The sequence below is a fragment of the Marmota marmota genome, unplaced genomic scaffold, assembly GCF_001458135.2.
Source record: "Marmota marmota marmota unplaced genomic scaffold, marMar, whole genome shotgun sequence".
Lineage (NCBI taxonomy): Eukaryota > Metazoa > Chordata > Mammalia > Rodentia > Sciuridae > Marmota > Marmota marmota.
The window spans coordinates 18,409,343-18,432,633 of NW_025999853.1; positions in this window are offsets into that span (position 1 = coordinate 18,409,343).

Below are 23,291 nucleotides of genomic sequence, written 5' to 3' on the forward strand. Positions count from 1 at the left end.
TTCAAGGACACTCATCCAAACCAGACTAAGGTCCAACACACATATGACTCTACTACAGCTAATTAAGTATTTAACACTAATTCTTTGCTCAATATATGCTTACTCAATAGGGTGGATACAGTAAATATCTGTGAAAGATATTTTACTCATCCTGTAACCCAATATACAGAGCCAAATGACAGATACTCTTTCCCCTTTTACAATTTTCTCTTTTTCCTCTCTTCTCTTTGTGTTCAACTCTTCTTGTCCCACTCTGAATTCTCCATGAAAAAGGACAACAGGGGTCAGAACTGCTACTCAGCTTCATACCCAAGCTATCTTGGGAGCTATTCTCCCCTAGTGCACCAAACATACACACAAACAACAGAAAAATCTACCCATTCCCTATTGTTCTTAACCTATCCCAAATTGCAGAAAAGATGAACTGCTATGAAATACATAAGGACTTCTGATTTCTAAGAGTTCATAATGTATGTTGTTATAATCCTTTGCTTTTATATGTTATGTAATTTTAGTAGAATGAAACCTAAGTTTTCAGGAGTTTGATATCTATCAGTGATGATACTAAATGTGTTTATTTATTGCTCCCCCTATTCAATGCTCATTCCTATAATTTAGTTTTCTCTGATATGCAAAATATGCCTTGGACTACTTTGAATATGGATCCACTTACAGGTTGTGAAAAATTTAAAAAGTGTCTTCAAATACTTTTCTTCTCTAAATCTGTGCCCTTTGCAATGTGACCTGGTACTTCTTCTAATGCAAAATTAAAAATGATGTCTTTACTCCTTGAATTTGGACTGACTAATAAAATGTGCTAGAGCAAATACTGTCTACATTCTGAACCTTTATCTTTTGCCCTTGTCATCTTGGGACTCCGCAACCAAATTGTGATAAAGCCCAAACTTGCCTAACAGAAGATAAAAGGGATGTGAAAAGAAGTCCAAGTCATCTGAAATGTCCCAGAAATGATCATCATAAACCAGCCCAACCTAGCAAGTCAGCCAGCTGAACCACAGATGTATGAGCAAACTAAAAGATAAGTCATGACTAGCACAAAGGCAATCATCAATAAATTGGTGCACTAAATGCATGGTTTAAGCTATAAAATCTGAGGTAATTTGTTACACAGCAAAAGCTAACTGATATAATGACAGGACATAAGAGGTTCTGGTAATTCTAGCAAAATTTCATACTGAGTCAAAATAAAATAAATATCAGGGGCAATACAGAATTATGGATTACTGTGAAACAATTTACACTGGTTCTGACTGTGCCTATTCTCTCCGATCTGGCTTAAGGTGGCTTTCATAATGTTCATTTACTTCTGAATGATGTTTCTGCCTCTACCTCCAATGGACTTTTTCTCTACTAATTAGTTCCTTAAGGTTTCTGTGTTAGGCAGGTTAGTTCTAGTCTCTCCTACCAATACCTTCCACCAAAGTTATCTGCTCCTGTGGTTCAGACTAGTATCCTCAATTTGAGTTTTGGGGGAGAGGCAACAATACTAGCATTATTTGCTGAGTAATTTGACTATGGTCTGCCCCTCCGATTTTATGTGTTGAAAACTTAATCTCCAAAGTAACAGTGTTGACAGGTGGGACCTTTGGAGGTGAATAGGTCATAAGAGCTCTGCTCTCATTAATAGATTAATTTTATCACAGGAATGGATTTGTTATGCAAATAGGTTCACTGTCATGACAGTGGGTTGCTGGAAAAGCAAGTTTGGCCCTCTCTTGTGCCCCCCCCCCACTTCTCTCTCTCTCTTTCTCTCTTGCTTTCTTGATGTCTTCTGCCATCAGAAGCAAGAAAGTCTTCATTATATGTCAATCTCTCCAGCTTGGACTTCTCAGTCTTCAGAACTGTAAGAAATCATCTCTGTTCTTTATTAGCCAGTCTTGGACATTTTGTTATAGAAGCATAAAATTGACTAAGACAACTTCATGTTCATAAAGTCATTCAACCCTTATTAAAATTTAAGCATAAGAACCAGAAGACGAAGCTAAGAGGTAAGGAGCATGAAAGCAGAGAGATATGAGAGAGTTCATAATTCAGGAAGGGCTGGTTACCAGGGGACATAGAATTCAGGCCAGGCCTTAATATGAGGAAAAATAGGCCAAAAGCAATATTCAAAGAGAAATCTACTGATACTAGGATGGCAGTTACTTGTCCTCTTTTCTATTTTCAGGTGCTTGGCTCTGCCATGGTCAATATGTCCAGGCCCGGGCTTACAGGTATGTTCTGCCAATGAGAAAGACTAAGTACTGACATGCCTATCATTTGGTAGAATGTGAAAGTCTCAGCCTTTTAGTACATTTGTATATCATGTGTGTTAATAAAATTTCCTGAGGATGTCTATCCAAAATAGAGTGACATTCATTCTCTCTTCTCAGTAAATATCTTTTCCCCTTTTGAACAGTAAGTAGAACTCACCTGGAACAAATCAGAATGTTGCTTGATTGGTAGACAAATACCTCATACACTGGGCAGGAAGCTTTCTTTCTTGGTTATCCAGATTACCCAGCTAACACTGGGTCCCATTCTGGGAATGCAATCTTCATCAATGTTCAATTTTCTTCAAAATGTATTCAGTGTAGCATACTGCTTGGAAAAGTTCTTTTATTGACCAGTGATTCAAATCTCTACATTTACTGGGCTTATTCATTTCCCTTTATTCAGGCTAAAGATAAAGACCTTCTGGAGAACTCATTTGTACTAACTTCAGTAATCCCATACTACTTTGGGGTTTACAAATTAAATTGGACCTAGCGTTACATCTTTCCTTAGCTATTTCTGTTTAACCTTGAAATTTCTTCACTCAATTTATCAGAGAGGGTTATTGCTCTCATCTGGATTTTATCCAAGATTGCTACAACTCTGTAATCATAAAACCCGCATTTGATTTAGAAATTTCAAATGGTGTTTTAGGAAAGTCCTTTAATGCCATCGATTTGATTCCAATCAGTGAAATCAAAATTATTTTTCATTTATTAATTATACTAAAGATATTAAGAGATACTAACAAGAAATTTTTGGCACTTGTGTATGTGTATGTAAGTCTGGATAAAGATCTATGAACACAGATGTACTATATATATCCCTGTCTAGATAGATACAACATTATGTACATTTGCATGTTGTTTACATCTGTCTATCTATCATCTATCATTATCATCTACCATCATCATCATCATCATCTCTTTTGGTGTGTATATATAAATAGATATCTTTACATATGCAAATGACTTATGATTATTGATATTAAAAGAAATGAGAAAAGTCCAGGCGGCTTTCTACTTAGGGACCAATTATTAATTCCTTTTACTCCTCTTGCCTTTCTCTTTCATGTCGAGATTTTAGCTATTTCACTGTTCATTTAAAATGTCCTCCAGGGGAAGAAGATGAGCTCTTAGCATCTAGTGCAATGTGCAGGGCTCCAGGGATATGCGTTAAGTGTCTGTTGACAATGACAATGATAAAATTCAAATCAGTTAATTGGATCTGCATCTATTACTAATGTCTGTGGAAGTTTGCATTGAATATAAGTTAAAAAATTGGATTTTTCTTTCCTTTAATAAAGATTCTCCTTTTATGGATGAGAATACTCATGTAGAGAGCTTTTCTCTCCCATTTCTGTCAGCTCTGGTTGGAGGCGTAGAATAGTCTGGGCCTGGGTGAAGACAGCAGGCAGGGGTGACTGGGGATTATGATCTGTGAGGAAACATGGTCTTCTCTGCCTATTCCTTTACTTGAAGGTTACCATTTGGGATAGTATTCCTTCTAGCCTTTGCTATTTAGGCTTATGCAAGAAACTGTAGAAAAAGAATAATATTTCAGAGAGGAGAAGTGTTCTAACTCAAACGGAGCTTTTCAGCAAATTGTTGAAGGGCATATGTCAGCAAGCCAAATGAACCGGAGTGTCTGGTAAAAACAGGTAGAGATGCTTTCTTTTCTGTCTCAGCCAAGACAGGCCAAATATTAAACCCTGAAATGGAAGTGGGTGGATTATGAAATGCCTGAGAATGAGAACTTGGAGGAAGACAAACTCTGCCCACCTCATAATCTCATGGGAGCCCCTCAGTACAGGAAGAGAAGTTCACTTCATTTTCATAGGTGAGAAGTTTTCTCTTTTGTTTCTCAAAGTTTTCTTCATTGTCTTCTGCATTAATTGCAGTGACAATTTTTGGTGCTTATTGACCTTAATGGCAAATACAAGTTAAAATAGAAGTTTGATCCTATGGCACATCTACATTCCTTATAAAGTAATTCCCATTACATTATTGAATGAATCCAAGCTAGTCTGGGAATACAGGACAACTGATTAGTTGGCAAATAATGCTACTACTAATAATGTGCATTTTATTTAAAAAGTAAGTTTTGTAAAATTCAAAACCAATTTCCCAAATCTAAGATTAATTTCATGAAATATATATGAGTTTGTGCTCAGAGACATTAAGGGGAAATTTATTCAGGAGAAACTTGTTTATTTTATGTTACCCCAAATTCCATGTTAAAATACTTCCTATTTATTTCAAATGTCTTTTTTTTTTGCATTAAATGAGCCTGTTATTGAAAGACACAATTCTCCTTGCTTCACCTACCATTACCTAGCTTCTTTTCTTTGTTTAAATCCTTTTATTTCCCTTAGAATTTTATGCCTATTAAATTTAAAGAAGCCTTATGGTTTTTAATTTCCACAAGATCTCCAAAATGCTAGATGCATCCCAAACTTCTATTTTTATTGTCTTTGCCTAAAAATGAAAAGAACACACACACACGCGCACACACACACACACACTTACTACAAACAAGAATTCCAGTGGTTTTGTTTTCCATGAAAGAAAATACTTAAAGAGGAAGAAGAGGGAAAACTGGAGTTTATATTGGAATCTTAGCAATCAATAACTAACACCCATCTCATTCCTGCCTGAGTTTAAAACTATCTGAGAAATGAAAGTCACAGTGATCATCACAATGTGAGCTTTATTTCTGATCAAGATCTGTTGGAAAACATGAATTATATGTATAGAAAAATAGACTTATTATTTCATACCCCAGGATGGGACAGATGTGCCAATCTGTTCATCAGGCAGAGGAAGAATGAGCGTTCCTGACTTGGAAATTTTTAGGGAAAGGTTGGGTGCCTCTGCCAATTTCATAGCTACCGGAAGCACAGACCACTTCTTTCTTCAAAGTTTACTGGTCTCCCAAGAGAGTTAGAAGACCCAGCAGAGAAGAGTGGTTCCAGTTCCTTCTTTCAACTTGCCAATCATATAAAGAGGAGAGAGGGAGGCAAGGGAATGGGAAAGAGGCCTGAGTCTGTCTAGTAGCAGTGATCCCTCCTTAGGAAGAGCTCAAGACAAGGAAAAGGAGGAGTCTCTGATCTTAACATTCTCTGAGCCCCACTGTTTGAATTTAATTAGGACACTCAATTTTCTGTAGGCCTTTGGCACACATCATGGTAACTCTGAACTATTCCTGGTTTGCTTATGTCTTTCAAAATCATTCTTTGGTTAGTTCTGAGGACCTGGCTCTCAGGAGAGCACATTTTGTTCTATCTTAGCTAACCCAGAATGGACCCAGATCTGGGTGCTTTCAGAAGAGAAACTTTATATTGATCACAAAAATGAAAGGCAATAAAACCTATTAGATCATCTGCTTCCTGCCCATCCTAAGTCCAGGGAATATGAGCTGCTTATTTTCTTGAGCTTCCATTGTCTAGCAGAAAAGCAACTAAATAAAGCTTCCTTAGAAATAGATACAGAGAGGGACATTATGTGTCAGTGTGCATGGTTCAGAAATGTTTCCAGAGAACATGAAGCAGAATGCAAATGTATCAAAAGAAACCTGTAATGGGAAGGATTTTTCTTTTTTCTATTAAACCAAATTTAATTACTTAATTAACTTCATACCTAATAAGCTCAAGTCATATCCAAAATTCTAATGTTCATTTTTATTTTTCTAAAATTATTCTCATCAGAAACATTTTGTATGTCAGATTTTTCAATGAAAACAAACTGTTGCTAGTCAAGTTTTAAAATTCATATCAATAACTATAGCATCTGCAGTTGGAAGTTCTCTTATATAGGCAATATATCTACCAAGTTCATTTATTCTAAATCAAATATTACAGAAAGAAATTTTATCAAAGATATGTTTCTGTCAAGTTTTAGTCAATCACAAGTTTTATTATGTAAAATTTTTGTTTTGTATCATTTCAATATTAAGAGTAAATTGAATAAAAGAAAATAGGTTTATTCCTTAGCTAATTATTAAGAAAAAAGCAAGTAATTCATTTCTGCTATATCAGAATTGCTGCATTGTAAAGGACTACACAGCTCTGTCATTAGCTGTGAAGTCCTCTACAATGTACATATTTCTGAATATTTTCTACAACTTTGGATATTGCATAATAAAATTCCCAGTCTTAATCAGTTTTGGCTGGGGCTTCTATAATAATATACGTAAACACAGGTATGTCCATAGGTTTCTAATAGTTATGGAGGCTGGGAAATCCAGGATCAATATGCTGGCAGATGTGGTATCTGGTGAGGGCATTTCCTGGTGATTTGCAGATGGCGGCAAGATGTCTTCTTATTGCATCTCCATGTGGCAGAAAGCATAGGAAGAGAGGATCACTATTGCTTTTATGCAGATGCTAATCCCATCATGGAGACTCTACCCTTATTAGCAATTCATCTACCAAAGAGCTCACTTCCCAGAATTGTTACATGGGTCTTCAGCATATGAATTTAGTGGTAGCGGTTGGGACTGAAACATTCATTCCATAGTGTATCCCTTCTGCTTGTTGAGAGGAGAGAAAATGGCAGATTTAAAATGTTTTACTTTGTATTTATCAATATTTGAGAGACAATAGGTAGCAAAGTTAAAAGAAAAAGAACCAACTCTCTTCTCTTTGATTCCCTAATATTTCCCTCTCTATTCCCTAAGCTTTTTAGCTTTGCCTAAGTTTCTCCTGCTCATCATCTTACTCTTCTGTAACTCTTCCACCCTGTGTGTCTCTTTCCCCTGTCCTCTTTCTGCATACTATTGGCTCTTCCTTCTTTCTCTCACCCCCGAGTCTCACACACTGACCCCGACAGCTCCCTGTAGAGAGAGCTATATTTACCCATCCTTTCTCCTGCCACCATCTCTTACCAAGAGTTGCTTATCAGAGTGCTCAGTGTCAGCAGATGAAGGCTCAAGAAGAAAAATTTTTACCTCTGCCACTCACATCCCACCTGGATCACACAATCAAAACTGAAACAGTTTGTGAAACTTATGGCTTTAAAAGCAGCTCTGAATATAGTTCACTTCTCTGGGTTGATTATATGGGGCAAGAGGATAGATGATAGCATCCAGGAGGCCCTGGCCTGATCCAGGAGCTCAGATTTACTGGACGTCTGTTGGGTGTTTGGAGCTGTATTCAGTGATTTCACCCTTCAGTCTCTGAAATCTAGTTTCTGACTTCTTTGAAGATGATGGAAATTTTGTGGTGTTGGGCTAAGTTTCTGCAAGTTTTTAGAATTCTTTCTGTTATTATCAACTACAAACTAGGCTTATTTGTCTTACAGTTTAGTAATTTATGGTATATTTAGAGTTGTGTAACCACCACCACAATGTAATTTTAGAACATTTTCAAAATCCATAATAGAAACCCTAACCCATATCCATTAGCAGGCCTTCCCCATCCCACCATCCCAGCCCCGGGCAACTGTTCTATTTTCTGTCTCCATGGATTTGCCTGTTCACAATATTTCAAATAAATGGAATTATACAACATCTGCTCTTTTGTGACTGGCTTTGTTTTTTGCTTAGCATAATGTATTCAAGGTTAATTCATGTTGTAGCGTTATCAGTTTCTCATTCTTTTTATTGCTCAATGATATATGTTTGAATGGATAGGATGATATATTTTCTTTATCCATTCATCAGCTGATAGACATTTAAGCTGCTTCCACTTTTTACTATTATAAATAATGATGTTGTGAACGTTCACTAATGAGTTTTTATATGGACCCATGTTTGCATGTCTCTTGGGTATATCTGAGATTGGCATTGATGTGTCTCATGATGAGTCCTGGTTACTATTTTGTGAAGCTGCCAAACTGATTTCCAAAAAGCATCTGCACTCTTTTATATCCTCAAGCAATGTATAAGACTTCTGGTTTGATCTCGTTGACCTACGTCTGCCTCTGGCCATTTTAGTGTGTGTGAGATGATGACATCATCCTGGTTTTGATTCGCATTTTCCTCATGATGACCATGTAGACAATGTTTTCATGTGAGTATTAGCCATTTATATGTTATTAGAAAAGTATCTATTCAAATCCTTGACTTACTTTTAAATTGTGTTATCTTTGATTATTAAGTTATTAAGAGTTCTTTTGTATGTTCCACATACAAATCCTTTGTCATAAATGCTTTGGGAATACTTTGTGACCATTCTGCTGTTGTCCTTCCATATTCTAGATGGTGTTATTTTTTTAACTTTGGTAAAGATTTATTCCTTGGTTTTCTTAGTTTGTTAGTTCTAGCTCTCCTATTTATGTGTGTGACCTATTTAAGTTTTTTTTTTTTTAATATGTTGTAAGATAAGAATTCAGCTTCTTTTTTTGGTATGTACATATCCAGTTGAGTTGTCTTAGAATAATGATTCCAGGTCAATTGACCACAAGTGAAGCATTCCCCGCCCCGGATTCAATTATTTTGACCTGTATTTCTAAGTTTTACTGGCAACACATTGTTTTGATTACTGTATATTTATAGTAAGTGTAGAAAATGGGAAATGTGACATCTCCAAATTTGTTCTTTTATTTCCATGTTGTTTTGACTGCTCTGAATCCCTTGAATTTCTACATGAATTTTAGAAATATCTTGTTAATTCCTACAAGAAATCCAGATGAAATTCTCATAAAGAAGCCCATTAAATTTATAGATCAATTTGGGGACTATTTCATCCCAACAACGCTGTTTTCTTATCTGTAATGTAGAATGTCTTTATATATTTTTAAATTTCTTTAGAAGATGTTTAATATTTTTCAGTGTGGGGGTTTTATGATTAAAAACTTATTCCTGAATATTTTATATGTTTTGCTGTTATAAGAGCCATTATTTTCTTAATTTTATTTTTAGGTTATTTATTGCTAATGAATGCAAATAAAATAGATTTTTGTCTCTTGAGTTTGTATCTAGGAACAGTGTTGAACTTGTTCATTCTAATTGTGTGTGTGTGTGTGTGTGTGTGTGAGAATTCCTTTGGATTTCATATGTATAAGATCATTTTGTCAGTCAGATTTCCATCACTATAAACAAAATACCTGAGAAAAATCCACTTATAAAGAGAAAAGGTTTATTTTGGCTCAGTGTTTTGGAGGTTCTAGTTGGACCCATGACTTTGAGCCTGTGGTAAGGGAGCACCTCATGGTGGGAGCATATACAGGAAAAACACTGCTCACCTCGTAGCCAGGGTCAGAGAAAGAAGGGCTCCAGATCCCACTATGCTCTTCAAGGGAATGTTCCCAATTATGTAGAATGTCCCACTGGGCTCCGTCTATTAAAGATCCCACTACTTCCAAGTAGCCTCACTCCAGGGAGCAACCATTAATGCATAGGTCTTTGGGGGACATTCATAATCTAAACTATAGCAATCATGTTTCCTGGAAATGGAAATAATTTTACTTCCTCCTTTCCAATATTATGTTCTTTATTTCTTTTTTTAACCTAATTATTCTCACCACAAAATTTAGTATAATGTTGATTACAAATGTTAAGAATATACATTCTTATCTTGTTTTTGATTTTAATGAAGAATATTGGTTTCCATTAAGTATGTTTTACTTAATGTCTTTTATCAAGTTAAAGAGGTTCCCTATATTTGTAATTTTTGAGTCTTTTCAGCAAAAGAAAGATGTGAGATTTTGTCAGCAGCTTTTTTCTGACTCTATTGAGCAGATTCAGGTAGTATTTGTCCTCAATTGTTTCATTGGTTCATTTTCAGCTTTGCATTCCTGAAATAAATTGCTTTTAATCATAGAATATAATACCTATGTTATGTTGCTGAATATTTTGTGTGCAGGTATTTTGCTGAGAATTTCTGCATCTTTGTTCATAAAATATGTTGGATTTGACTCTCTTTGCTTTTATGGTGTTTGTTTTATTTTGATATCAAGATAATACTGGACTTATATAAAGAGTTGTAACATTTCCCTTCTTTTTTGTTTTGTTGGAAAAGTTTTTGAAAAATTGGTATTGATTCTTTAAATATTTGATCCAATTCACCTAAGAAGTCATCTAGTTATGGGTTTATGTTTGTTGATTAATAATTCAGTTTCCTTACTTATTATATGTCTTTGTAGATATTCTCTGTGTTCTTAAGTCAGTTTTGGTATCTTAGGTTTTGGTATGCTGTTATCTTTTAATTTGTTCATTTCATCTAGATAAAGTAGTTTACTTTATAATTCCTTTTATTCTTTTAAGGTTCATAAAAAAATGATGTCCCTTCTTTTATTCTTGATTTAGTAATTTATGTCTTTTTTTTCTTTTTGTTTGATTACTTTAGCTAAATATTTGCAAAGTTTTGACCTTTACAAAGAACCAAGATTTTCTGTCAATTTTCTCTATATTATTATGTTCTATTCCTACTTGTCATTCCTTATTTTATTTGGCTTAAGTTTAGTTTTTCCAACATCTTCTATTTTCTTGAGGAGAAAAAATAGGTTTTGGTATGCTGTTATCTTTTCATTTATCTCAAAGTCTTTTTCCAATTTTCCTTATGCATTCTACTTGACCATTGGTTATCTGGGAGTATGTTTTAAAATTGTTATGTATTTATGGATTTCCCAAATTTTCAACTGTTTTTGATTTCTAATGTAATTGATCATAGTCAAAGAACATATTTTGCAGTTTTAAAATTCTTAAAAATATGTTGAGGCTTGTTTTACACCCTACAGTATCATCTGTCTTGGGGAATATTCCATATACTCCTCGGAAGAATGGGTACCTTCCTGTTGTCAGATAGGGGGCCCTTTAGAATTATGTTAGGTCTAGTTGGTTTAAATTCAGCTTTGTATTTTCTTACTCATCTTCTGGTTATTTGTCATTTTGTTTCTTGAAAGTCAGGTACTGAAGTCTCTAAGTATTTTGGATTGTCTGTTTCTCCCTTTAATTCTGTCAGTTTTGCTTCATACATTTTGGAGCAATGTTGTTACATGCATTTATGGAACACATTACACATGTTCTTTATAAGTGTATTGTTGATAATTGACTCACTTGCTATTGACAAATATCTGTCATTATATTTAGTGAATTTTTTATCTTTAAGTCTAATTTTTCTCCTCTTATTATAGACACTCCAGATCTAATTTAGTTATTGCTTGCATGGTATTTACTTTTACATGCTTTTATTTTCAGTCTAGTTGTATCTTTTAAGCTAAAGTGTGTCTCTTTTAGACAGTATATAGCTGTCATATACTCTATCATATGCAACTGCCACATAGGCGAGTAAGATATCCATGCTTCTTAAGAGTATATGACAGCTATATATTATTTTTCTGTTTGCGTTTTTTCTAATCTTTGTTTTTTGGTTGGGATGTGAAATCTATCTACTGTTAATATAATTACTGATGAGGTGGGATTTAATTCTAACATTTTTCTTTTTGATTTCTGTATGTGTTCTTGTTGTTGTTTATCAATTTTTTATTTGCTGTTTTCTTTTTTTCTCAAATAGATATTCCTTCTTGTTATGGTTTAGATATGAGACATTTCTGAAAAGCTCATGTGTGTGACAATGCAAGAAAGTTTACAGGGAAAATGATTGGGCTCTGAGTGCCTTAACCTAATCAGTTCATTAATCCACTTGAATGGATGAGCTGGGTGGTAACTGTAGGTAGGTAGGGTGTGGCTGGAGGAGGTGGGTCCCTTAGTGTGCCTTTCGGATTGTTATGGTTTGGATGTGAGGTGTCCTCCAAAAGCTCAGATGTGAGACAATTCAAGAAGGTTTAGAGGAGAAATGATTGGGTTATAATCAGTGAATTAATCCCTTATGGTGTTAACTGAGTGGTAACTGGAGGCAGGTGGGGTGTGACTGAAGGAAGTAGTTCATTGGAGGCGTGGCAATGGGGTATATCTGTTGTATCTGGAAAAGTGGAGTCTCAGTCTCTCTCTCCTCCTCCCTCCCTCTCCCTTACTCCCTCTCCCTGTCTCCCTCTCCCTCTTTTCCTCTCTCCCTCTCCTCCCTCTCTTTCTCACCTCCCTCTTCCTCTCTCCCTCTCCTCTCTCTCCTCCCTTTCTCTCCTCCCTCTCCCTCTCCCTCTTATATTTAGTGAATTTTTTATCTTTAAGTCTAATTTTTCTCCTATTATTATAGACACTCCAGATCTAATTTAGTTATTGCTTGCATGGTATTTACTTTTATATGTTTTTATTTTCAGTCTAGTTGTATTTTTTAAGCTAAAGTGTGTCTCTTTTAGACAGTATATAGCTCTCTCCTCCCTCTCTCCCTCTCTTCCCTTCTCTCCTCCCTTTCTCCCCCTCTCCCCCTCTCCCTCTCTCCCTCTCTCTCTCTCTCTCTCTCTCTCCCTCCCCCACTCCTTTCTGATCACCATGTGAGCTGCTTCCCTCGGCCACACTCTCCTGCCATGATGTTCTGCCTGGAGGAATGGAGCTGGCCTTCTATGGACTAAGACCCCTGAAACCTTAAGCCCTCAAATAAACTTTTCTTCCTATACAATTGTGCTGGTTCGGTGCTTTAGTCACAGAGGTGAAAAAGCTGACTAAAATAGGGGTTTACAGTTTGTCCCTGGTGAACCAAGCTTAGTCTCTCTCTGCTTCCCAATTGTCATGCCCTGAGCTGCTTTCCTCCATCAGAGGCTGCCGCAGTCTGGCTGGGCACACAATCAGGAGCCACCACACAGCTTGTAGATTCAAACAGCAACTCTTTATTCCCGAACTCACACCAGCCGTCTACAATCACGTTCTGGGGAAATCCACGTTCTCTGCCCAAATCCACTCCACTGGGCTTCTGTCTCCCAAAATATACTGTCTGAATCCCGTGAGAACTCAAGGGGAACTCAGGCAGCAGGATACGCCCTATTCCCAGCAGGAATAATCTTAAACCTTAAACCTGGAACCTAAACTGGGAACGCCCTAAACCCGATTATCCTAAACCTGGAACATCCTAATCCGCCCTGGTCCTTGAGCAAGGTCACCTACATTCAATGTCACTGCAACATGGGGTACGCTGGCAAGGAAATTGTCATACCTACTTGGCTAATGGCTCCCAGCAAGAGGCTTCTGCCTCACTTCTGGCCCAGAGCAATGGAGTCAGCCCCCTGTGGACTGAAACCTCTGAAACCAAGAGCCCCAAATAGACTTTTCCTCTTCCTTTAGTCACGGTGGTAAAAAAATGACTAAAACACTTATGAAACTTTTTAATTCCCTTTGAGTTTCTTTTCCTATATTTATTTTGGATGATGTTTTTAATATTTTGTTTTAAGGATTACTAATTAGCATCTGAATTCAAAATATCTAGCTTTGATTAACATTAATTTTATTTCAAGAAAATACAAAATCATTGCATGTGTCTGCCTTTGTTCCCTTTATAGTACCTTTGCCGTATAAACATGACATCTTTGGATTATATAAGCCCATGAACACAATTTTATAATATTTCATTAGGCACTTGTTGTAAAAAGGAGAAGAATTGCAAACAAATATACAATTACATTGGTTATTGTACCAATGCATTTACCTTTATCTGTGCTCTATTTCTTTAGGTAAATTCACTTACTAGTCAGTGTCTTTATTTCAGATTTAAGGATATTCATTATATATATTCTTTATATTCATATATAAGATATTATATACATATATAATATAGTCTTTTTATATATGCATATATATTTATATATTCTTTTCTTTGGTTCCAGGGATTGAACTCAGGGGCACTTGGCCACTGAGCCACATCCCCAGCCCCCTTTTTTTTTTTTTGTACTTTATTTAGAGACAGGGTCTCACTGAGTTGCTTAGTGCTTCACTGTTGCTGAGGCTGGCTTTGAACTCACATTCCTCCTGCCTCAGCCTCCCAAGTCGCTGGGATTACAGGCATGTGCCACTGTGCTCTGCTTCATTATATTTTTGTATAGGTAGAACTGCAATGATTCTTCTAAAGTTTAGTTATCTTGGAAGGACTTAATTTCTCCTTCAATTCTGAAAGAGTATATAGCTAAATGTGGAACTCTTGGCTGATAATCTTTTTCTCTCAACACTTTGAAGATACTACTCTTCTATTCCTCATAGTTTCTGATGAGAAGCTTTTCACTTTTCTCTTGCTGCTTTCAACACTTTCTCTTTGCTTTTGATTTTAGTCTGTTTTATGATAATGTGTTGAGCTTTGAATTTATATTACTTGAGTTCATTTAGCTCCTTGTATGTATAAATTCATATCTTTCATCATATTTGGGACATGTTTGGCTACTATTTCTTCAAATATTTTTCTATTATTTTCTTTCTTTCCTTTCAGGGCCTTTCATTATAAATATATTGGAATGTTTGATGGTATCCCACAGGTCACGCAGGTTTTATTTTTCATCAGTCTTTATCTGTTTCTTAGGTTGCATAATCTAATATCTTCAAATTTGATATTTCTTTTTGCCCTGAAGATCAAATTGATCATTGAGTCTCTGTACAGAATTTTTTATTTTAGTTTCAACTTTAAAATTTATATCAGGTTTCTTTCTATAATTTCTATTCTAGCTAACTCTGTTTATTCTGATACTTCCTCATGATAAGATAATGTTAGGTTTTCTTTAATTCTTAGACTTGGTCTCCTCTAATGCTTAAACATTCTCAAGTAACTGACTAAAGTCTTTGTACTAAGTTTGAAATCTGAGCCCTCCCAAGCATTTCATGTAGCCTGATGTTTTTCTCCTTTTTGTGTGGTATACTTTCTTACTTTATTTTGTTTTTCCATGTATCCTATTTATTTGTTGAAATGTGGATATTTGATATAACCTACTATCCTATTTTTTTTTTGCTTGTTTAGTAAATGTCGTAGGCAAATTCCGTTATCACATATCCCTGTAGCATATGGTTGTAGAGTTCTCTGTTAGCTTTTTTGTTGATTTGTTTTTTAAGATAGTTCTCATTTTTATTTTTAGCTTTTGTTGCTAAGAGGGTCTCACCTGAATCCGGATTATTTAATGGCTAATGAGCTGCAGAGTAGTTAGAAGTTCTCCTTAAACATCTTACTTGTAAGTCTCTCAACATTGCAGAGTTCTGTGTGAGAAAGGAACCCTTCAAACACCACACAGTTTATAAGAAAGATGTAGCTCTCAATTCCTGCTTATGTAGGTAATCAGTGTCAGTGAGAGGGGAAGGACTGGTAGCTTCTCCATTCACATGTATTTTCTGGTTATACACACAACCTTATGAATGCAATAACTTCTAATATCCTCAGGGTTGTATTTTGAGATTTTCAAGCTCCTCCATGATCCTCTGATTCTCTAGCATTTTCTTTTAAACTCCTGACTAGTTTATTATTTGTCATAACTTCAAATTACGAACTTAACCAGATTCTACCAGAACGTTGATATTTTGGTAATATACTGGGTGTAGGCCTTTCCTTTTTCCTGCTAAGTGAAGCTCTGAGTCATACCAAATAGCCAACACATTCTGAGAATGGAACTTTTTAGGGAGTTTCAATTTCATAAAGGATAACTTTTTGGGGGGAGGAGATAATTTTTATATAATTCCCCCCCCAAAAAAGTGATCAGATTTCTCCGCTTTTCAGTGATGTTGTCAATTTTAGGTTACCATGTTACCTAAATAGGGAATGAAGGTGAATGGGGACACCCCTCAGTTAAAATACTTAAGCCCATTGTCTCATCCAGGTTCTAGACTTCCTCTAGTTTTGTGGCTTTTCCACTTTGCTCTGTGGCTATTTGTCAGGCTTATGAAGTGGTTGATTTTATTTGTTTTGTCTGCATTTTCTTTGTTTTAGACAGGAAGCCAATTCACTGGGGTCTTCACCATTTTAGAAGTTTATCTGCTTGAGTCCATTACTGAGCCAAATTTAAAAAAATGAATAAAGTACCATACATAAAAATAAAGCACACTGAAGATTTATTTTTTGATTCACAATGCAGAAAACAGGCAAGTGATATAACTGTTTCAAGGGAGAATCCATAAAGAGATAAATTTGTAGATTAAGAATATAGAGATGAATATGCAAATTGAGGCAGAACTGTTTTTTGAGGAGTATGGATGGAATTCATTTGCTTGTGCACAGTCAAAAATTATTTTGCATTGTTATCAGTTATCTACAATTCACCAAGTTACAAAATAGCTCCTATTGAATCAGAATCCAATAAAGCAGAAAAGTTTGTTATAAAAATGCATAGTTTTCCATGGATGCATAAATTATTTCCTACAAAACTGGCAATAACACTTTCAGAAAAAATACACTTTATACTACTGGAGGACAGGTGGCATAGAAGGTTTGTAAAGTTGATTTTTTATTTGGCCAAACTTGAACCAAACACAGATCAGAGTGACAAGGCATTGGTACTCTTAACTCCCCAAGTACCACCTTGTAATCAGCAAACAGTTCAATTTGGAAGACTCTCTCTTATACCCACCAAAATTCAAGTATGAGATGATTTTTCAAATTTCAGGCCAGAAAATTACTGCTTGCTTTTTACTTTATGAAATGGGTATAGCTATAACAGCTATGTCAAGCATGCAGAGAAGGCCAATGTTGTTATGACTTCCAAAATACTTAACATAGTGTCCTGAGTAATTAATCAACATTCCAAATCTTGTTTGACACACAGTTCATGGCTTTAATTACAAAACAGAAATATACCTTTTGGTTCAACTTTCTAAATCCTAATGTAGGATTTTCTTATAATAAAATAATAATCATAGCAGTAATAAAATAAGTACATATATAAGCATAAAAGCCACCCAGATGAAATATTGTCTTTTTAGATTTTAATTCAGGCTGATTGTACACATTTAAGACAGACTTACTGTTTGAGACATTATTCCATTTTGAATTTTTAGAAGCCTGGTTCCTGTTGTCAAACATGGAAAGACAGGTTGAATGATGAGGAAAAAAAAATCTATGTTGTTGTACTTATTCTAATAATTGCAATCAGTGTAAGATGAAAGAAGGCATTTTCTTTATAGAAATCATTGATCATTGGCTGGAGTTGGAGGAGCATATTGGGTAATATTTGTGTGTTATTGGTGCATAATTACAAACTTAGGCTGAGGGAAACACATATCCACTAACAGAAATGGCCATTGAGTTTTGAATACTTGGAAAAACATTTTGACTCTTGCATTAGAAGGTTGAGATTAAAAAAGAAGCATCTTAACTCACTTTAAGAAGTAATCTTCAAAACAAAGAAATTTCAGCCTATAAGGGGTTCTGGTAGGTTGAAAATGATCCCCTAAAGACACCAAGACCTAACTCCTGGAACTTGTAAATGTTAACGTACCTGAGATGAAAAGAGTGTTTGTAAATATGATGAAAGACCTTGAGATGTAGAGATTATTCTGGAACATCAGGGTGGGCTCTAAATACAATCACAGGTTGCCTTGTCAGAGATCAACAGAGGAAGATTTGACACCATACAACAGAAAGAAGGTAAAGACAAGACCAAGCAAAGACCTATCTGAAGATGTTTACCTTGAAGATTGGACTGATGCAGTCACAAGACATGGATTGCTAGAAACCATCAGAAACTAAAAGACACTAAGAATGAACTCTCCTTTAGAAACTCTAGGGAGTATAGCCCTGTAACATCTTGATTTTAGTCCCTTGATATTGACATCAGATTTCAGGTGCTGAAATCCCCAAAATTGGGAAACAATATATTTCTGTTTATGTCACTAAGTTCATAGTCTATGGTTTAGATACAAGATGTCTCTGAAGAGCTTCTGTATTAGCAGGAATATTCAGAGGTGAAATGATTAGATTATGAGAGCTGTAACTTATCAGCCCTTTTGGTGCATTAATAATTTGGAAGGACTAACGTACTGGGTGGTACTGTGGTCATATGGGGTGTAGCTAGAGGAAGTGAGTCACTGGGAGGGTGCCCTTAGGGATTATATCTTCTCCTCCTGGCTCCTCTTTTTCTCTCTCCATGAGGTAAGCAACTTTTCTTCACCACACCCTTGCGCCATAGTGCTCTGCCTTACCTTAGGCGCAAAGTGATGGAATTGGCTGACCATGGTCTCAACCTCTGAAATAGTAATCCCAAAATAAATTTTCCTCCTATAAATTGATCTGATAGGGTGTTTTGGTCACAGTGACATAAAGCCGACTAACATATCATTCTAGTCTACAAAATATCATCCCAAACTTTGTAGCATAAAGCCATCACTATTTGTTTATGCTTATAAATTTTATGGAACAGAAATTGGGTCAAGGTATAATCAGATGGTTTCATCTGTCCCATAGTAGGTGGGGCCTTGCTAAGAAGTTAAAAATGGCTAAGGGGCCAGAGTCTTACATAATCATCTCTGAGAACATGACTGAAGACTTAGACCTTAACAACTCAGAAGACAGGTTTACCTTCGATGGTTGTCTAGAATCCCTCCTTGATGTAACCTCATAATACGGTTTCTCATGACATGGTGGCTAGGTTCCAAGGGGTATATTTTTAGAGGGAGTATGGAAGCACTGAGCATTCTAAGTCACATGGCAGTTCCATCAGAACCCATTTTACAGAATATTGAATAACTTAACCAGATTCAAGGAGAAGGTTCATAGGCTCAGCCTTTTTAGAAATGTGCAAAGACTTGCTGCAGAAGAGAATATGTGCATGGCAGATATTGTGTGGCTATCTAGTCAAAGTGCAATTGTATAAACCTTCACCAGAGTATAGTCACTTTTTTACCTGTATATCATCTGGTCTAAATACAAATTTAAGAAATTTAGTCTATTTATATGACCAATGCCAAGCACTCAATAAATGCCTGATGAGGGAATAAAGTTTGGAAAGAAAAAGAGACAAAAGAATGTGAAAAAGAAAGAAAACCCTGGAGATTAACTAATCCTGCTGGCTTTATAAAAAGTGAGAATTCCTTCTAAAGTAAAAGTGTGGGGCTTTATCTTAACCTAATCTTCCCTTCTGCTTTCAATTTCTTTTCTATTCAGCTAAGACCCAAACATTCATCATTCCAATGGCTCTTTGCCATGACCTTCAGTTCCCATTTTTATTTCTACTTTGTCTTGGTAAAATTCTGCCCCTAGATCAACTTAACCATTTATGTTTCTGCTTGTACTCTATGAAACATTGATCATTTCAAGATAAAATTCACATGGACTTTCAGGGTGTTATTGCAAGTCCACGGCTGATATTTCTGCTAGTCAGTTTAAGCAGGTCTGTAGGTGGGCTGGCTTGGCTCCAAGCTTTGGTTCATCTGCCATTTCTCCCTGTAAGGTCCAGGCTGAAGAGGCAGAAACTGTCTGAAGCATGTTCTCGTGGTGGAGGTCAGAGACTCACAGAGACCCTGAATAGAAATATGAACTGCCTTTAAGACTAGGATGACAGCTGGCGCACGGTCCTTCTGCCGTTGTTCAGAGCTAGGCAAATGTCATGAAGCTAAGATGTATACTTTTCACATAGATAGAGGCTGAAAAATGATATAAAATACCTCCCTGTTTTTCTAAGCTTTCTCTGCAGTCTCTTATACTATGTGTCTCCAGTTGGTGTTTTCCCTAACTTTCCCAAAAGCCATTTATAATTTTCTTCAAGATTCCAAACTTTTCATTAACTCACCCTTATTCTGAGACAATAATGTAATATTCAGCTTCAAAGATAAATTAGAGATCTTTCAGCGGAACTGTCTTAACTGTGAGAGCATTCTTACAACACCCCCTATCTGCATGCATCCCTTCTTCATGATCTTTGTTCATTTTAATGCTAATCTTTCCTCCTCTTCTCTGGATCCTATCCCCTATGATCTTCTCTGAGCTTAACACAATTAATTACATCATTTTTAACTTTAAGATAGTCTTTTGTTTTTAGTAGAATGACCACAAGGCAGTATAAACCGTGAAAAATGTCCAATATTCTATCATACATTATTTTATGATAAGAAGATATTGTTTTTAAAGAGGAAAAAGTTGAAAGGGATTCAGAATATAATGAAGCAACAGGATAATTGAAAGAAGCAAGTGGTATGAACACCTGTTTGGTGTGATTCAAACTGATACAAGGACTTAAATTCTTATATTTTATTCTCTGCAAAATAGGAACTGTAGAATGCTCAGGATGGTGGTTGAAATATCAAGAAAATTTTTCTGGGATGCTTTCACTCCTAGATCTTAACAGAGTAATCTTTTGCTAAACCAACTCAGTCAGGGGAGATGATGAATTTGTTTTGTATTGCTGAGTATCAGATCATCATAAACTTAGGGACTTAAACTACATGTATATATTCTAGTCATTTATTTGGGTCAGGAGTCTGAGTATGGCATAACTGGGTCCTCTGTTCAGAGTCTTAGCAGATGATGGGGTGGGGTCCATAATCTATTTAAAGCTTAGATTATTTTCTTAGTTCACTGGTTGTTGGCAGAGCCTCAGTCCTTATAGCTGTGGGAGAGAAGTTCCTGTTTTATTTCTGGATAGAGGTTGTCTTCAAGTTTTGCCACGTGGTCTTTTTGATAGGCAGTTCACAATATAGTTATTTATGTCTTTGGGGATGATAGGAGATTCTATTTTGCTTGGAAATTCCTCTTTAGAGAATGCCTGGACTCTATCATATGGTTTACCTGACTAAATTATACCCACTCAGGCAAATCACTCTTGATTAACTAAAAATTACTTTAGCCACATCTAAAAAATTCCTTCTCCTCTGCCATGTAATATAAAGTAACATAAGAGTTGAATCAGATCATATTCTCCAGTTTCACCTACACTCAAGGTAAGAGGATTACAGGTGAGTACACTGGGGGAGATCTTGGGGTACAATGTACAATTGTCCCAACCATATATTTAGAACCACCAGATCACCTTGCAATGCAATCTATACATTTAGAGATGCCATATTTGTTTCATTTTTAGTTTTGGTAAGTATTAAATATGACTGTAGAAATAAAGTAAATAAAAGCTTTGTATTTGTCTTTATTTTATCTACTATATAATTCATGACTATAAACCATCTAGATTTTTCTTTACCTTTACTCCTAGGAAATTCCTTAGTGTCTGCTATGTTGAATTTTTTTTCTTGGATTATATCTTTTTCTTTTCTGGTTTATTTCCTCATTTTAGTATTGCATATCCTCCAGGAGTATCCTGAAAGCAAGTTCAAGGAAGATAAACATTTTGAACTCATGTTTACCTGAAAATACCTTTATCCTAGTTTAATATTTTACATAGTTTGGCAGGATATAAAATCCCAATTTGAATATAAGTTTTCTTTGGAATTTTATGAACATTGTTCCAGTCTTTTCTAGGTTCTAATGTGGCTATGAGAAGCCCAAGGTCATTCTGATGTTATTCCTTAGTTCTGATATGTTATAGTCTTGCTAGCTGTTTTCATATTTGTCTTCAGTGTTCTAAGAATTTATAATGACCTATTCTATACCATTGGTCTATATGTCTATTTTTGTATTAGTATCGTGTTGTTTTTGTTACTATAGCTTTGTAGTATAGTTTAAGGTCTGGTATTGTGATGCTTCCTGATTCACTCTTCTTGCTATTCTGGGTCTTTTACTTTTCCAAATGAATATCATGATTGCTTTCTCTATTTCTATGAGGAATGATGTTGGGATAATTGGAATTGCATTGAAGCACTTTGGGTAGTATGTCCATTTTGACAATATTAATTCTGCCTATCAAAGAGTATTAGAGATCTTTCCATCTTCCTTAGATTCCTTCAATTTCTTTCTTCAGTATTCTGTAATTTTTATTGTAGAGTTCTTTCATCTCTTTTGTTAAACTTATCCCCAAGTAGTTTTTTTTTCTTTTTTTTTTTTAGGCTACTGTGAATGGGGTAGTTTTCCTAATTTCTCTTTCAGAGGATTCCTCACTGATGTGTAGAAATGCATTTGATTTATGGGTATTGATTTTATATCCTGCTACTTGGCTGCATTTATTTATTAATTCTAGAAGTTTTCTGATGGAATTTTTTAGATCCTCTAAGTATAGAATCATGTCATCGGCAAATACTGATAATTCGAGTTCTTCTTTTCCTGTTCCTATCCGTTTAATTTCTTTCATTTGTCTAATTGCTCTGGCTAGAGTTTCAAGAACTATGTTAACTAGAAGTGGTGAAAGAGGGCATCCCTGTCTTTTTCCAGTTTTTAGAGGGAATGTTTCCAAATTTTCTACATTTAGAATGATACTGGCCTTGCTTCTAGCATAGATAGCTTTTACAATGTTGAGGTATATTCCTGTAATTTTATATCCTGCCAAACTGTGTGCCTCTATCTTTAGTTTTTTCTAATGTTTTGAGATTCATTAGAAAATTTGGAATGGAACCACCATTTGACCCAGCTATCCCACAGTTTGGTTTACACCCAAAGGACCTAAAAATAGCATACTACAGTGACACATTCACATCAATGTTTATAACGGCACAATTCACAATAGATAAACTGTGGAACCAAACTAGATGCCCTTCAATAAATGAATGGATAAAGAAACTGTGGTATATATAAACAAAATGAAATATTACTCAGCATTAAATTAGAATAAAATTATGGCATTTGCAGTAAATGGATGGAGTTGGAGAATATGCTGGGCAAAGTAAGCCAATCCCCTAAAACCAAAGGCCAAATGTTTTTTCTGGTAAGTGGATGCTAATTTATAATGGGGGAGGGCATGAGATGAGTGGAGGAACTTTGGGTAAAGGGAGGATAAGAGGGGGAATGGAGATAGGAAAGATGGTAGAATAAGATGGGCATTATTACATGTATGATTGAGGTACATGTATGATTGCACAAGTGGTGTGATCCTACTTTGTGTACAACCAGAGAAGTAAAAATTGTGCTCCATTTATGTACAATGAATCAAAGAGCATTCTGCTGTCATGTATAACTGATTAGAACAAATAAAAAATTTTTAGAAATTTAAAAAGTTATAATATTACGATAATAATAATTTATCATATATATCTCCTTAACAATGAATAAACACCTTATGTAAATTGCACTGTTGGAAAAAAGAACTTATATGACCTGCAATGGTGGGAAAGTTAAAAAATATATATTTTCTGGTAGCTTGGCACTTTTACTCCTAACTTGAAAACTTTTCTAGTATTATTTCTTGCTA